Source organism: Mercenaria mercenaria, chromosome 15 (assembly GCF_021730395.1).
Source record: "Mercenaria mercenaria strain notata chromosome 15, MADL_Memer_1, whole genome shotgun sequence".
NCBI classification, from domain to species: Eukaryota; Metazoa; Mollusca; class Bivalvia; order Venerida; family Veneridae; genus Mercenaria; species Mercenaria mercenaria.
Genome location: NC_069375.1, coordinates 41,172,727 through 41,190,001, shown reverse-complemented (window position 1 = coordinate 41,190,001; position 17,275 = coordinate 41,172,727). Strand labels below are relative to the sequence as shown.

At 35.4% G+C, this 17,275-nt stretch overlaps 1 long non-coding RNA gene across 1 annotated transcript; it reads left to right on the top strand.

Annotated features, from left to right (window-relative positions):
* Positions 1-4,711: 4,711 nt before the first annotated feature.
* On the top strand, positions 4,712-17,275 carry LOC128548836 (uncharacterized). Its single transcript, XR_008367246.1, has 4 exons — positions 4,712-4,816; positions 9,410-9,574; positions 11,215-11,304; positions 17,171-17,275. It is a non-coding gene; the product is annotated as an uncharacterized LOC128548836 (long non-coding RNA).

Sequence of the window (17,275 nt, the reverse complement as noted above, 5' to 3'; positions counted from 1 at the left end):
ACTGTACGAGGGAAGAATGAAAATTTATGATAGTTGGATGAGGGTGATACTTGAATGAATGCCTGGGAATGAGTGGTTCTGGTTCTGGAAGATCTAGTGTTGGGTGATAGATAGTCCGGTAGTGGGATGGCGACCTGGTTATGCAAGATGTTATAAAACATAACCAGGCGCTGGTCAATGCGACAGAGTGCAAGGCGTCGCCAATTTAGGGAAGTCAGCATGTTGTCTACACTGGATGCACGGCCGTAATCACGCTTGGCCCAGCGTGCAGCCCAACGCTGCACAGACTCAAGCTGATCAATTAGAGTATCAGAGTGGGGGGACCACACAGTGGAACTGTACTCCAGCTGGGGCCGTACAAGTGTTTTGTATGCTTGTGATTTTAACCCTTCTGAGTGCACTTTGATGTTACGTCTTAGGAAACCCAATGTTTGATTTGCTTTTTTGGTGTTGTTGTCAATATGGTCATTCCATGTAAGGTTGTGTGATATAGTTATGCCAAGTTATTTTGCAGATGGTACTGTTTGTAACATGTTTTTGTATAAAAGGTACTGTGTTGGTATAGGTGTTTTATGCTTAGTAATCTGTAATACTTGGCATTTAGACAGATTGAATTTCAAGTCCCATTTTGTTTCCCAGAGTTCCAGTTGCTGTAAGTCTTGTTGTAGTAGGCTTGAATGGGAAGAGACAGTCAGAGAAAGGTAGATAGCCGTGTCATCGGCAAAGAGTCGAACTTTAGAGTGTTTAACAAAGTCAGGTAGATCGTTGATATAGATAAGAAATAAGAGAGGCCCGAGGACCGAACCCTGGGGAACACGTGAGGAGACTGGTATGGTGCCTGATGTGGACCCGTTAACTACCACTGACTGTGACCTGTTATCAAGGAAAGCTTTAACCCATTTAAGAGTTTGACCCCTTACACCATAGAAATGCAGCTTGTAGAATAGTTTTTCATGGTTGACCATATCGAACGCCTTTGAAAAGTCAAGGAGTATGAGGTCAACTTGACTTTTCAGGTTCAAGAATTGAAGGATATCTTCTATTAACATTAGTAACTGAGTTTGACAAGACCTCTTTTCTCTTAGACCTCTTGTCAACTTACATATGGTAAAAAAATAACTTTTAACAATCCAATAATAAAATGAAATACCAGTAAGTAATTAATAGTGCAGATAATACAGTTTTGCTTGTATCAAAATGTCACAATAGAAGCACTTTTGTAATACAGAACACCTGGTAGGATTAGTAAAGGTGTAATTATATTGATCTCTATTTCCTATGCAGCATACAAAACAGGTTGAGCCAATACCAAACTCAGACGAGAAATATGAGAAAATCAAGGTCGATATAAATAAAGTAAGGCCAATAAGTAGTTTCGCTAATCAAATTTAAGGGGTAAATACGGTGTTAAATTATGAAAATATTATAAAATCATTGTGATTTCACATTGTCACTCTTTCGGCATTGGGCCAATACAACAAGCATTGCACAATAAAAAAGCTAAATATGACATGATATAATTAATGAAATTATATGATCCACCATATTCTTCATATTTAAACTTTGCTTTTCAAGTTACTTTTTTGATTATCATAATCAAGTAAATATTCTATTGGCACAAGTTGGAAAAATAATTAACTGAATGTTTTGCAATTAAAAATACAAAAATTTCTTGACTGAGCATCCATAGACAGTCATTACTGATTAAACCGATTTATGTCTTGCAAACCCCATCATTAGCTTCTTAAGTGTCTAATAGAAAGGACAAAAGGGTGTAAATAAAACGAAGCGCAAACATGTGTGGCGAAATACGGTTTTTCATAAATGAAAAATGAGCCGTGCTATGAGAAAACCAACAAAGTGGATCCATGCTGTTCGCTTTCAAAGCCTATTGTAATTAGAGAAACCGCAAGCGAACAGCATGGATCCTGACCAGACTGCGTGCATGGATCCTGACCAGACTGCGCGGATGCGCAGGCTGGTCTGGATCCATGCTGGTCGCAAAGCCACTATGCTGATTTTCTCATGGCGCGGCTCAAATATTGCTTATTTCAAAGTAATCTCGTCTACTACTAAGATCTAATTATTTCTGGCGAGATTCTATTAGTTCATGCTAGGGTTATTTCCTTGTCTGAACAGCATGAACTTGCAATGATATAATATTTATTTTGAGAAGGACAACAACCTGGGTGCAATATAATTTTTTCATTTAGATAATCATCATTGGTACAGAATTATATGACCAATGCCTCTATACTGTTTTTAATGAAAAGTGATCATTTTGCGTAAAAGTAAAGAAACATGTTGAAAATAAGTTTTTCTACAAACGTTCTTATCTGTGACTCGTTGCTAATAACGTAGCATTGGTTCAAGTCTGTCCATTTTTCCGGCCAAAGGCCGGTATTGTATTACCCTTTACTTCCTGTAAATATCTGGGGTGAAGGTCATTTAACAGCTGGTTAAAATTGTACATTTTGATTGGTAGATGAAAAATTCCACAGGGTTTCGAATGGAATAGATAATATTTGCTTATGGGGTGTGCAGGTGCTCTGAGCTGTATTGTAAGGCAGTATAATCCGTTGCAATAGCCTTGCAGTCGAAAAATTGAGACTACAGCCTCCCACAACTCAGCTCCATCTGAGAAAATTTACGGTAACTGCCTAACCTGTATGGAGCCTACGACCCGGGCAAAGATTTAATTTCAGAGAACCCCTCAACTTAGAGCATAATCCACTTTTTGGTGGAATCTCCTACTGCCACATAAAATGGTGTTTCCAGTGAAACCTATACTTAAATAATTCAGTTATTGGTTTTACCGATCAGTCATTTCCTGCAGCTGCTGAACCCGACAAGCAACCCCAATAAAAAATCCCCAACCAGTCTCCCACCTACCAGCGACCTCAAAACCAGTCACATACCAGCTTTCCCGAAGCAAGAATCCAACCCCCAGCCACACAACCAGCACCAGCCTCCCATAGTCCAACTAACTGTACGCGAGTCGCGATATTGTGATAATTTTTGCACAGGTCAATATCTCTCCTCAATGTAGATGCAGAAATATGGTAAATGTCAGTTTGTGAAATCGGTCTGCCTTGCAGTCGAAAAATTGAGATTACAGCCTCCCACAACCAGCCCCCAACCACACTTAACCAGCCTTAAAAAGGCGCCTCAGCCACCTACTAACCAGTGTACACAAGCTCTGTAGAGGTTTTGAGCGACCCTATTTTAAGAACAGTTAAAACCCAGTTATACCTTATCCAAAGCATTTTGCTAGTACCTATTTACAGCTGAGTTAACTGAGGCAATCGCGATAAAGTGCCTTGCCCAAGGACACATCACAAAATGAGTAGCCAGGAATTGAACCCAGGAGCTTTCGCCTTCGTAGGAAAGTGTCTTAGCCCTCTAGACCAATGAGCCCAGCCTCACTCTACCCCAAGCGCCCCCACCAACCAGCTATCTCCCCAAAACAAACACTCCATCCCTTTCAGCCATCCATTCATGCCAAGTCCCGAGTCTATATCAGCCCCTTCCTTACACTCTGTAAACCCTGTTCTTATACATTACGAACAGGTAAATGCGCAGAACAATTTTAACAATTGTACATTAATTAACGCACATACCATATAGTAATTTGAGACAACCAAGACGAGACCGTTGTGACGGAACAAGTGTACTCGGCAAAACAAAGAACACCCGGAGTAAACAGCGCCTGATGGAATAGTGACACAAAAAGATAGGTGCAAAATCAGTTGTAGTACATGAGGCGTCGACAATCTGCCCAAGAACAGTATGTTCTATCTGGAACAACTGATTAGACCTTCCTGATTCTATGGTCAATAATTATCTTCAAGTACATCTAAGAAGAAATAATTTCAGTCAGCATAAAACGAAGTTGGTAGCAAAATATAATTAATAGGCAGAAAAATATAGAAAGTATAAGAATAAAAACTGTAATGTAAAATGTCACATAGTAATTAGATAAGATAAGATTAGATTATTTTGAGTCGGCAAGACAATTACAAGTAACATAAGCTCTGATGAGCTTTTTTAACCGACTATATAACATAGGTTAACAAAAGTAAAACGGCTACAAATAAGAGAAGATAATTTACAACATAAAATTTATGAGAAACATGCTAATTCTAACAACTTTGGTTTAAAACGGCTTAAAAGAAGAATTAGTTACAAGTTGACCAGGAATTTGGGGCAAAAGTGCCATAGTTAAAAAATATCTTAAAAAATCAGAATCTCACTCAAATCAGATTTGATATCTTTTTCATAGAGTAACTCAATAGTCCTTAAATGAATGGCAAAGAATTACAGATTTATATTATGGTTTAAAGTAATCAAGTTTAAGAATTAACATATAAACACGACATATAAGTTCTATCCAGATAGGCAGGGTTGCTAGCAACAAGGTACAAGATTTTCTATTGTCTGGTTCAGGTCCAACTAATTTTGACTACTCAAATTTCTAACTTTGGAACAGTAATAATTAAAAAAATGCAAATAATTCAGTAGATCCTTGTTTAAAACAATGAATTAGTAAATACGTATATTAATTTTTTGTTTAACTTATAACACCAGTTGCCCCCTTCACTGCACTAAAATTTAATACATAGTACGACTGGAACCAGACTCTTAATGTATCTTACATGTCATTTGAGTTATCCCCCTTCTGTATATTGCGCCATTTGTAACTATTTGCGCATGAACGTCCAATTGGGGAGTCCAACTTGCGGGAGAAGAAAATCCAAGAGCAGATCTTTTTTGAATTTCTTTTTCTTTTTGCTGACTGTAGACCAAGCCTGGACAGGTGGGATTTTTTTAATTATTTAAGGTAGGGGTCCAAGGAAAAAGCGAATTTTGTCCCCTTAAACTTGGCGTACGGAATCTTTTAGCCTGTCTCGATAATCTGGACGATAATAACCACGTCTTTGGTAGAACCCCCTATTGTAAGATGGTTGGTATTGTGAACGACCACGAGCTGGAAATCGTGGCTGATATGTGTTACTAATACTGGACAGTTTGGCTGCCACACGCACGTTGTTTATACACTATCTAGCAAAACCGGAATTTCCCTTTTGTAATGACCTAAATAATTGAGATGTAGAATTGTCAAATTTGCCTTTTACCAAAAATGCAGCGTGTTCTTCTTGTAAATACCTTATGTTTGGTGTTAACGTTGTTACGATTGGCTCAATATCCAGCGGTTCATTATCCTTTTATCCTTTGTTTCGACGTATCGATTTAGTAATCACATTCAATACTGGCTGGTCATCCTGTTTAATTCCAGACCTAGAGTCATGCAATTTCAAATGAGATGGCAAAATAACCTTATCAGCTGATGCTTTTATCACATTGAATTTCTTCTGTACGTCATCCGATACAGGACTTTCGGCTGCGGCTGTAATAGGGTTGGGACTGAAGATATCACCAGTGGCCTGGTTTGGCGAATTTATTTCCCTTGCCTGGTCTGGCAGTTGCAAAGATGGTGGACGGAACTGAGCATGCGAATTACTTTCAAAATGTTCATGTGTTTCTTTAAGCTCTAAACGGTCTAAACATTTCTCTAAATGTCTTACAATATCAAATAGCTTAACCCGTTCCTGAGTATCACCATAACTAAGCGTTTCATCTAACACTTCTGGATTTTCTTGATTTTTCATCCTCCAGCTTACCTGGACTCCCTGGTGAAATTGCACACGGACAAGACAAATTAATACGCGTAGTATTGTGTACTACGCCCCTTGAGAAAATAGTTCATTTAACTACGATGCCCGGCGATTATAATATGTGATTGCACAATTTAAAGTTAGTCCAAATAATTAGTCTTAGACGTGAAAAGGTTGTCATTTTACTTTCAACATTTAATATTCTGACATTTACATTTTTACTATCAAAGCCTTTTTCAATATAACATGGAAAATAAGAAATACAACGAAAATATCAATTTAAATGAACTTACAAAGTGATATGAGTTATGTCAGGTCTTATATTTAGGACTATACCAATACCATCACAACCACCACCTTTTCAACCCAAGAAAGCATTAAAGAAGGGCACTGGGTCCAGCTGGATGGCTTCCTCTTCTAAGTCACAGAGGCCTCAAACTTTCAAAGTCTTGTCTCTCACATGAGAATGATTGATAAGGCGTAAAAAAAATTGTTTCCCGTATCCCGACTTACCCTTAATTTTTGGCCCAACCCTAAACGTTTTTATGGCGTTGGAGAATATTTTTTTCAAGTTTTTAACAAAAAGTTGCAAAACTGCACTTTTTATGCTTTAAACATGGCCAGTGATGTTAGAAATCAACTTACTGATGCTCTAAAGGCATAACCCCCTTATTTGTATTCATTTTTTGACACAAAAATAATTTCAGAAAAGTCTCCCTTAATAAAAAAAAAAAAAATTTCCAACCTACATGTACCTACCCTAATTTTTAGCTCACCAGTCACAAAGTGACATGGTGAGCTTTTGTGATCGCGCCGTGTCCGTCGTCTGTTCGTGCGTGCATGCGTCCGTAAACTTTTGCTTGTGACCACACTAGAGGTCACATTTTTCATGGGATCTTTATGAAAGTTAGTCAGAATGTTCATCTTGATGATATCTAGGTCAAGTTCGAAACTGGGTCAGATGCGGTCCAAAACTAGGTCAGTAGGTCTAAAAATAGAAAAACCTTGTGACCTCTCTAGAGGCCATATTTTTCAATGGATCTTCATGAATATTAGTCAGAATGTTCACGTTGATGATATCTAGGTCAGATTTGAAACTGGGTCAAGTGCGGTCAAAAACTAGGTCAGTAGGTCAAATAATAGAAAAACCTTGGGACCTCTCTAGAGGCCATATTTTTCATGGGGTCTGTATGAAAGATGGTCTGAATATTTATCTTGATGATATCTAGTTCAAGTTCGGAACTGGGTCACGTGCGGTCAAAAACTAGGTCAGTAGGTCTAAAAATAGAAAGAACTTTTGACCTCTCTAGAGGCCATATTTGTCAATGGATCTTCATGAAAATTGGTGAGAATGTTCACCTTGATGATATCTAGGTTAAGTTTGAAACTGGGTCACATACGTTTAAAATGTAGGTCAGTAGGTCTAAAAATAGAAAAACCTTGTGACCTCCCTAGAGGCCATATTTTTCAATGGATCTTCATGAAAATTAGTAAGAATTTCATCTTGATGATATCTAGGTTAAGTTCGAAACTGGGTCAAGTGCGGTTAAAAACTAGGTCAGTAGGTCTAAAAATAGAAAAACCTTGTGACCTCTTTAGAGGCCATATTTTTCATGAAATCTTCATGAAAATTGGTGAGAATGTTCACCTTGATGATATCTAGGTCAGGTTTGAAACTAGGTCACGTGTGTGTAAAAACTAGGTCAGTAGATCTAAAAATAGAAAAACCTTGTGACCTCTTTAGAGACCATATTTTTCATGAGATCTTCATGAAAATTGGATATCTTGGTCAAGTTTGAAACTGGGTCACGTGCGTGTAAAAACTAGGTCAGTAGATCTAAAAATAGAAAAACCTTGTGACCTCTTTAGAGGCCATATTTTTCATGAGATCTTCATGAAAATTGGTGAGAATGTTCACCTTGATGATATCTAGGTCAAGTTCAAAACTGGGTCACATGCCTTCAAAAACTAGGTCATTAGGTCAAATAATAGAAAAAGCTGTGACCTTTAGAGGCCATATTTTTCAGTGGATCTTCATGAAAATTGGTCAGAATTTTTATCTTGATGATATCTAGGTCAAATTCAAAACTGGGTCACATGAGCTCAGAAACTAGGTCACTATGTCAAATAATAGAAAAAACGATGTCATACTCAAAACTGGGTCACGTGGGGACAGGTGAGCGATTCAGGACCATCATGGTCCTCTTGTTTTGAGCATGTTACCGGAAACAAAGAATTTTTTTTTTTTTTAGGTCTAACCCTTGACCTTCATCTTGTGAGGCCAGTGTACTTTAGTACTTGAGGTGGGGACTGTGGCTGAGTGGTTAATGTCAATGACTTGTCTGCCCCTCACCTCTGTAGGTTCAAGCCTTGCTCTGGAAGTTACTGAGATGGTCAGTGGTGCTAATATGACTGGAGTAATGTCTAAAGAGGCACGTGGGTCTTCGTTTGCAATGAGAAATGAGATATTTATCCCCATTTTGAGAAAATAGAAGTACCTTTAAACACCTTTCTGTCATTAAGTGCTTGATGGATTTTATTAAACTTGGTTTGTAGCTTTTTATGAAGCCGTCTGGTAAATCAACTCTTCAAATGGGAGCACTTGGCCCTTTTGAGGGGACACTTATCAGCTAAAAATAGAAATATCTTTATATTAATTTTTTCCGGAGAACCTTCACAGCATCCTTGTAAGGACATCTAATATTTGTTCAAATGGGGGCACTTAACCTGTTTCATGATTTTTATACTAAACACAATTGTTCCAACTCATGATTCAGTATTTCATTCAAATATTCAAGGTCAAATAGTCAATTTCAGGTGAGTATGGCCCCCTTGGTTTTTTTGCTGATCTAAGTTTCTCTTAGGATCCAGATATTTGCGCCCCCCTGTTGAAATGGTAGATAGGACATTTGCCCCCACACTGAAAAAGTGGACAGCTGGACATTCACACCCCCCCCCACCCACGTTGTGGTATTTCTGAAATGGACATTTGCCTTCACGTACTTAGCAGAAGATAACTAGTGCATTTCAGATAACAGTATCTGTGTTTCTTACATTTTTCTAGTAGATAATTGTCATATTAACAAGTGTGAGTGCTAAAAAAATTGCTCAAATTGAAAAATAATAATGATATTAAGAGCACTTTTATTACTCAAAAATAAGCTAGTATTTACCTTTAACAGTTAATTAGCTTATTCATCAAATATTAATCAATAAAACAGTTCTTTTTACTGAAAATTGCCGTTTAGAGTAATTTTGGTAACAAAACTTATATTAAGGTCATGATCAACCAAATGGTTTAGTGGTATTAATCAGTCTAAGGGAAACAATCCAAAAATTATTGATAAACTGCCTCAACGAATTATTTCCCTTGGATGAATTTTAAATTCTGGCAGAAACATGGTATTATTATGGTATAGATGAATTATGTATATGGAAACAATTAAAACTCTTGGTGAGTTTAAATATTCAAAAAAAATATGTATATTCACATTAAAGTAAAATAAGAAAAAGAAAATTTCAGTTTGATGGACAGAATTTATTTAATATTCTGGAAAGTGATAAATACGATAATTCCTGTATAGAACAGTATGAAAAGTTTATAAGTTGAAACCAAATCAAATCAAATCAAATCAAATGTGTGCAAACATTTCTTTCAGGGGGTTTTCGACTGACTATTTATTATTGTTTCTCAATTTGCCGTTTCTATGAAAAATGGCTGATTTCATTATCAGGTGTGAAATGGTCAGAAGTGGACAGTCAGAGGTGTGAAAGATGGTCACTACACTGTCATATTGAAGGGTCATTTCAACCACTGGACATATTTGTAAGAGCACTTGAAAATAATGTCATGCCTTTGACAATGGTAGCAAAAAATGTGAAGCCTTCAGAAGGGTCAGGTAAAGTATGGGAAAACTATGTTAATGTTGTAGTTTGTTAGTCAACATTTCATTTAAACAGGTGCTGTTGTAAAAATTCTTACATTGTAATAATGAATAAACTTTGTACTTCAATGCAGGACTCATGCAGGTGCACCCGTGTAGTTCCACTTGTCATGCTTGTAAACCTTTATTGGGATTGGTTGGCCAAAACTCTTACGTGGTAATTTGGTTACAATATATTTTGTCATATTTGTAGACATTGCCTTTTGTTAATGGCACCCCTATGTGAAAAAAAAAATCAGCCCGACATTGGAATGCGGCAGTTCTCTTTACTGCAAAATATAAAAATTTTGAAGTAGATAGAAAGATATTTAAAGTATGATATATAATAAATGAATAAAATGAAGTTTTTCAAGTCGTGAAGTACAGCAAATATCTACAAGTAGAGACAAATCTCACCCCCTTCGCCGCTTGCTTAATTTTTGTACCAAGAGGGACAAAATCCTTTTTTTGGCGTATCCAAATTTTCAGATAAGTTTGAAAATCCAATTTGTCACCTTAGAATTAGAACTTCAGTTAATGTCAGAATTTTGTAATTTCAAAGTTTAATGAAACAGTTTCATAGTTGTCATCTTGATTTTGTCCATCTTGATCAAATTAATCAGGGAGGATTTTGTCCAGGAGGTAGATTGGGGGCAAAGGGGTTGAAGGGATTTTGCCCTAAGTGTAAAACAAACATATGAAAGTGTTATCTTAATCTTATCTATTAGTAATTATCTTACTATCTCAGCATTGTCAGAGATTGGCATTACCAATTAAATACTAAGTCTTGTACATCTTTATTTGATTTTTTCCAAATTGTATGCATTATTTAAGTCTTACAGCAGTATGACTGTGTATTTCCTTAAACTTGATTGAACAAAGTACATTTAGACAATTTATGGTCATTTATTATTAGCTCATCTGATTTTTTGAAAGGCATGATGAGTTATTGTCATCACTTGATCAGCGTCGACGTCTGCGTTGCCATTGCCTGGTTGAGTTTTATGTTTAGGTCAGCTTTTCTCCTAAACAATCAAAGCTATTGCTTTAAAACTTGCAACACTTGTTCAACATCAATAGCTGACTCTGTACAGCAAGAAATGTAACTCCATCCTGCTTTTTTCAAGAATTATGGGCCCTTTTGGACTAAGAAAATATCAGATTTCTTGATTAAGTTTTATGTTTAGGCCAACATTTCTCCTAAACTATCAAAGCTTTTGCCTTGAAACTTGCAACACTTGTTCACCATCAAAAGCTGACTCTGCACAGCAAGAAACATAACTCCATCTTGCTTTTTGCAAGAGTTATAGGCCCTTTTGGACTTAGAAAATATCAGATTTCTCGGTTAAGTTTTGCGTTTAGGTCAATTTTTCTCCTTAACGGTCAAAGCTATTGCTTTAAAACTTAGAGCAGTTATTTGCCAATAAAAGCTGACTCTGCACAGCAAGTACCATAACTCTACATTGCTTTTTAAAAGAATTATGGCCCCTTTTGGACTTAGAAAATCATGGGTAGGACAATATTTCTGTTATACAGAGACAAAAAAAATCATATGAGCATCTGCATCTGCAAGGCGGTGCTCTTGTTGGATTATAATATTCAGTCTTATTTTACAGGGATGAAAGTGTTGGAAATCATGACAGTACATGAAATTAGTTTTTAAGAAAGTTTAAAGACAAGACTTATCAGCAGTTCCAAAAATTGAGGTAACTGATAAGGCATAGACACACTAAATGTCTGGGTTTTGTTATTCTATATAAAATTGAGAAACTTCCAATGGCTGCAGCACACATCAGGACCCATTTTAATTCTCTTTAACATACATTTTCTTGGAGAATGTGTCAGGTTTGAATAAACATCTAAAGAAAAGTTTTGATCATGTTTGGTGCAGGAAAAATATTTCCAGTCAAACACACACTGTTCCATTTTTTGCATCATTTTCCTATTTAGTGTCTATATACCAATGCAATGAAGTTTTTTTAATGACTTAATGGAGTCCAGCAAATTTTCTCACTCCAATACATTTTCAGCTTTGCAATGGTAACTTAAGGAGGTAGGTTACCTTGATATTTGTAAGTGCGCATGTCCAACCGGAAGCTAACTTGACGATTTACGACGATGTTTACGACAAACTAAATGTGTTTGTATATCCATTCTTCTGGAAATAAATCTTGAACCTGCCTCCAATCTTATGTTTAATGGTTTAATAATGCAGAAATAATGAATGAATTGCCGCAGAAACGCTTCAAAACATTGTTGCCTTAAAATGACGTCATTGACGTCATGACGTTACGTGTCAGTTACCGCGCAAAATTAATGGCTTTTATTTTGAAAGTACGTTATTCTGTGCTTTTTCTTTATTTGAACTATTTTTAAACAGTCATTATTTGCTGAAATACTTTTTATTAGTCTTTTGCTCTGAAAAATGATCAATATTTTGCTTCTTTTATGTAATTATATTGAAATGTTATGCGGAATGTAAGAAAATGTGTGATAGTAACTGATGTGATTGGGAATATAGTTGGCTGAAAGGTAACTTATTACGGTCATTTACAAATAAAAATTGGGCAGTTTGATTTGTTATACCTATTTCCCAATTTCCGTTGATAATTTGTTACTTAAATACTAAAACTAAGCTGTAAAATTGTTCAAATTTCAGTATAAAATTGTGGTGTCTTGAATTAAATTGATGTTACCATGGAAACGAAGCCCGTGACCTATATGTCTAATTGTAAAATTCAAAAGCGTTGACACTGGTCTATTTAAGGAACACAGCTTCGGCTTTTTATTTTCATTTCAACAATATCCATGAGAATAATAGCAGCATGCAGAACGATTTTTCAATAAAAATGTCAGACGACGGGCACTGCTGTAAGTATTTTAAGCTGTGAAATTTGTTAAATTAACTGCAGTTCATACGAAAATATTACTAACATTAGAAATAAGATGTTTTAAAGCTACATTATCAAGAAAGATAATTTTATATAATATTTTTTATAAGAAATTAGGATAAAAAGCAACATATAAGCTATTTTAAACATCTCTGTTGCCATGGTTACTCTAAACTTTAAGAAAAACACAGTACCATGTAAAGTTCTTGGTATTTTGCTAATCATATTACCCAAATATTCCATGTTGGTCAATAACAGAATGGCACTGAAGCCGTCGAAAACCCCGTTTTCATACATAATTCTTGAAAAAATGAGAGAAAATGCGTTACCATGGAAACACGAGCCCCGCGACATATACATTTTAAGCTTTTATTAGAAAGCTAATGCGCATACTAGTAAAACTATTAATTATGCAGACTTCTACGGATAACAATGAAACCAAAATACACTGAAAAGTGTTAAATATCCGCATTTTCCTTCTTCTTTCTATATAAAATACCCTAAGAGGGTCATGTACTTCAAACCTGGATAAAAATTGTACTTGAAGGGACAGAGATAAACGGAACTGAGATTGTAGCAGCTAAAACATTTAATTACACGAAATACAAAAAATCACTGCGGTTCAACTAATTTGAATTTACCCTGGTAACAAGGTAACCTACCTCCTTAAGTCTCTTTCAGTGTTCTGATCTTACCTGTTATAACCTTTACCCTGCTAAGTTTCTAAAATGGACTGGTCCATCATTCATTTTTGGCAGTTCCACTTATTATTCAAAGGGGTGTTCACTGAAAATTTACTGACCGAATATGGAACAGTGCAGACCATGATCAGCTTGCACGAACATGCAGGCTGATCTTGGTCTGCACTGGTCGCAAAGGCAAAATCACTTGCTGCTAGCAGGCTAAAGGTTAGGAGAATATTACATTAGATTTTATACATCATCCCAATATATCTGGATTTAGCTGAGATTTTCTTATTCTCTTCATGTAACAGCAGACACGATGGTGCAGGGGTTGAGTGTCAGACACATGGTTCAGTGATCCAAGTTGATTTAAAAATGGAATGAATATAAGACTTATGATACTGTTAAACCAATATTGAACAGTTTTTTTGGAACAGGAAATTAAGAAAATAATTTAACATTGATGTGATTCTTTTTCAGATTTTACATTAGTGTATTCTTTTTTCCTTTTGAGTTTTATTAGACATCCTTAGATGCATTTACCCAGTTCAGAAGACAACAAAAAAAGCATACATTCATATTCATGATTCTAACAATATTTTAGGCCTGAAGGGGACTGTTGGTCAGTGTATTACTCAAAACTACCTTGTCCCTATAAACACTAATAAATGCCCCCACACTATATATACAAAAAAAAAGATAATTATATATTTTCTCAGCAAAAATTAACAGTTTTATGAGTGTTAGAATCCATATATTCAGTCTGTAATTATTAACTTATGAATTTTATTTTTGTAAATCAGCCTAGATGCCCCTATTGTAAAATGCAATGAGATAGGGTTGTTGATATAGGTGTATATGGTTATTTGAGCTGCGCCATGGGAAAATCAACATAGTGGGTTTGCGACCAGCATGGATCCAGACCAGCCTGCGCATCTGCGCAGTCTGGTCAGGATCCATGCTGTTCGCTAACAGTTTCTCTAATTGCAATAGACTTTAAAAGCAAACAGCATGGATCCTGACCAGACTGCGCGGATGCGCAGGCTGGTCTGGATCCATGCTGGTCGCAAACCCACTATGTTGGTTTTCTCATGATGCGGTTCATTTAATTAAGCCTAGAAGTTGGTTTAATCTTGATCTGTTTTATTTACATTTCAGTGAAATTTGATTACTGAAGGGATGCCTCAGTTTTATTTATTTCAAATCAGATAAGATTTTCCCAGAATAAATCTTTTAAAGTTTATATTTAATATCACAGACTGATAGATGTTGAAGTATATCCCACCTTTATATGAAACGAGAAGTCTGAAGCCTTTGTACTCTGTATTATATATTTGCTTGTTCGTAGATAACTGCGTACCAAGTACTTACTTCATAGATTTAGGGGGCTTCGATTTTCTTTTGATGTGAGCATTCAAAAGTGACAAGTAGTTTGTTGAAGGATTTAATCAAGTGACTAATTTTGTCTGATTTTTCAAATTTGACTGCATGTTTTCGGTTATTTAGCGATAAGACGTTTTATTTAGATGTCGAACGTGTTGAGATTTGTCAAATGCGGGAACAATAATGCCTGTTGTGTCGCTGCTGACAGGTTGTTAATACTGACATTTTCTTTAGGTTAAACTAGGTTAGATTTTAATGCCTTTTCATGAAGAAATTTGCATGAAGACCCATTTTTTTTTTTACTAATCCCCAATTTCATAAATCTCTTTTTGAAGTAAGGAAGATTTGCAACTCCTGTACAATATTCATCTATTTTTACACAGGTTACTTCCCTTAGCAATTTGGAATCGAACCAGTTTCCTTTTACCTAATCATGGACCAGCATACTATTTGACTCTTACAGGTACAAAGCTTGTGAAGTCTGTCGCATAGAAAGTGTTTTATTCTTGTAGATGAAGCTTTCTGTCACTCGAAAGAACAAGTTAATACTTTTGATGGAGCTTGAACTAGCTTTAAACTGGGTGGTCTTATAATTATAATAAATTATACAATATTTTCTTTGATCTTGTTTAATATTAAAGGTCTACTAGACCCAAATTTCATATCTAAAAGTATGGGCTGTTACTTCATAGTTTCTATGTACATATAAAATTAAGATGTTGTATGTATAAACAGTCTTGTATGCTAGGTTTAAAGTAGTACACGCCTGTATAGCTGAATATAAATGTGTATTAGGACTTAAAAAAACTGGAAGTTTTTTAACACTGGACTGTTACTGCATGACATTTTACTATGAAAGTAGCTGCGTACACAGTATCATTGTATATTTAATACATTTTGATGATGATTTTCTACATTTGAAGTAAATACATTTTTATATTGATAAAATGTTTTAGTGAAAGATGGGCACTTGACTGCTTTAAAACATTTTATATTTTATCAGTACATGTTTCATGACAGTGAATATGGAGACATTTATAATTTATTATTCCATCAATTTACTCAAATATTGGTCTCTGTAATGACTATTCCTCTAGACAATAGATGTAAATTACTTCCAAACGAGACAAGACGGTATTTAATAACTCCTCGATAATGTCCGTCATGTGACAGACAGGCACCAACAACGATAAAATATCGCAAATATTCGTTACTTGTAGACTATTGGTACTCGATTTTGTATAATTTCGGATGGACTCATTTTTATTACCACTCCAGTGCCCTCTTGAGCTTTAAGCGGAAAGCCCTTAAACAAAGGAAATATTTATTCTAATAAATCTCAGAAATCGATAGAAGAACAGGACTGGTTTGATCATATTGTTTATATAGGTGGGGTGGTCTTTATTCATTACAGTTTTATTATATCATACGTAGATTATCAAAGGTACAAGCACTTGAGATAAATAGTGGTTTTTAAAGCCGAATTTACATCATATTTGTTAATACATATGTTTTACAATAGCTAAACAAATGTTTGCTCCAGTCTTTGTTGATAGTTCAGCTTATTGCATTATTCCTGCTGCATAATTTACTGTCTATAAATTCGCAATATTTCAATTATAAATGAAGTATTTCAATTTAGTTTTATGAAAATTTTAGCTGCAAGCATTTCATAGAAATGTGTTTTTGCGGTTTACTGTGCTCCAAATAAATATAGAGGGTAATTGTTTGTTTCGCTATAAGATTGAAATATCTGTAAACTTCAGATGCAATGTTTCGACAAGAGTTGCAGCAAGTGAAAATGGAAGATCTCTGTTCATAAATGATAGCTGTTAAAACAAATTTTCTTGTTATTTTATGTCTGATGTCTATGCTTTTTGCCAAAGTTTTCACATCAATCTTTGTAGTTCAGTACCAGTGAAAAATGTATTTGATATTTTTTAGTTAAAATTACTTGATGTATTTTGACATTTCGATTCTTTACAGAAAAACGTGTAACAAAGATTTTGTTTACCATGGAGGATTTCCATAATTGTATTTCATGCAATTTCAAATGACTTCTGAAATCATTTGTGTTAAAGGGAGGTAATGCAATTTGATCTTATTACACTTTGTGCTCTGCTGGACAAAGTGTACATAGCAACACTATTTGGCAAACACTGAAATTAATTATTTGTTGTACAAAGTACTCTTTGGAGTCGGTCAGAATTTCAGCATTGATTAACCAGTGCAAAAATAGCCTGATCATTGATTTACTCGTGCTCTAAATCAAATTTGAATTAACCCTTATTATGCTGGACACAATTGATTCTGCCTTTGATCAGTGTAGATCATGATCAGTCTGCACATCCATGCAGTCTGATCATGATCTGCACTGTTCGCCATTCAGTCAGTATCTTTTTTGAAGGCTTGGTTCAATCATGAATTGTTCCAGCAAACCTGTGCTTCGTCAGTTGATGCTCAAGGGAACAGTGTTTGATTGTACATATAGAAATAATTTATGACAATTAATGTTTATTTGCATATTTACACATTTTGAATAAATATGTCATGAGCATATTGTGTACACAATAACAGCTGAAACTGACAGTGGTGACCATGTCATTTTATTGCAGAAAACACATGGGGTGGCGGAATGTTGCAATGCTAGGATGACAGCCTTTGAATGACTTTAGAGGCATTTTGTCCAGCGGAACTTTGAAATTATTATATGCTCAAAG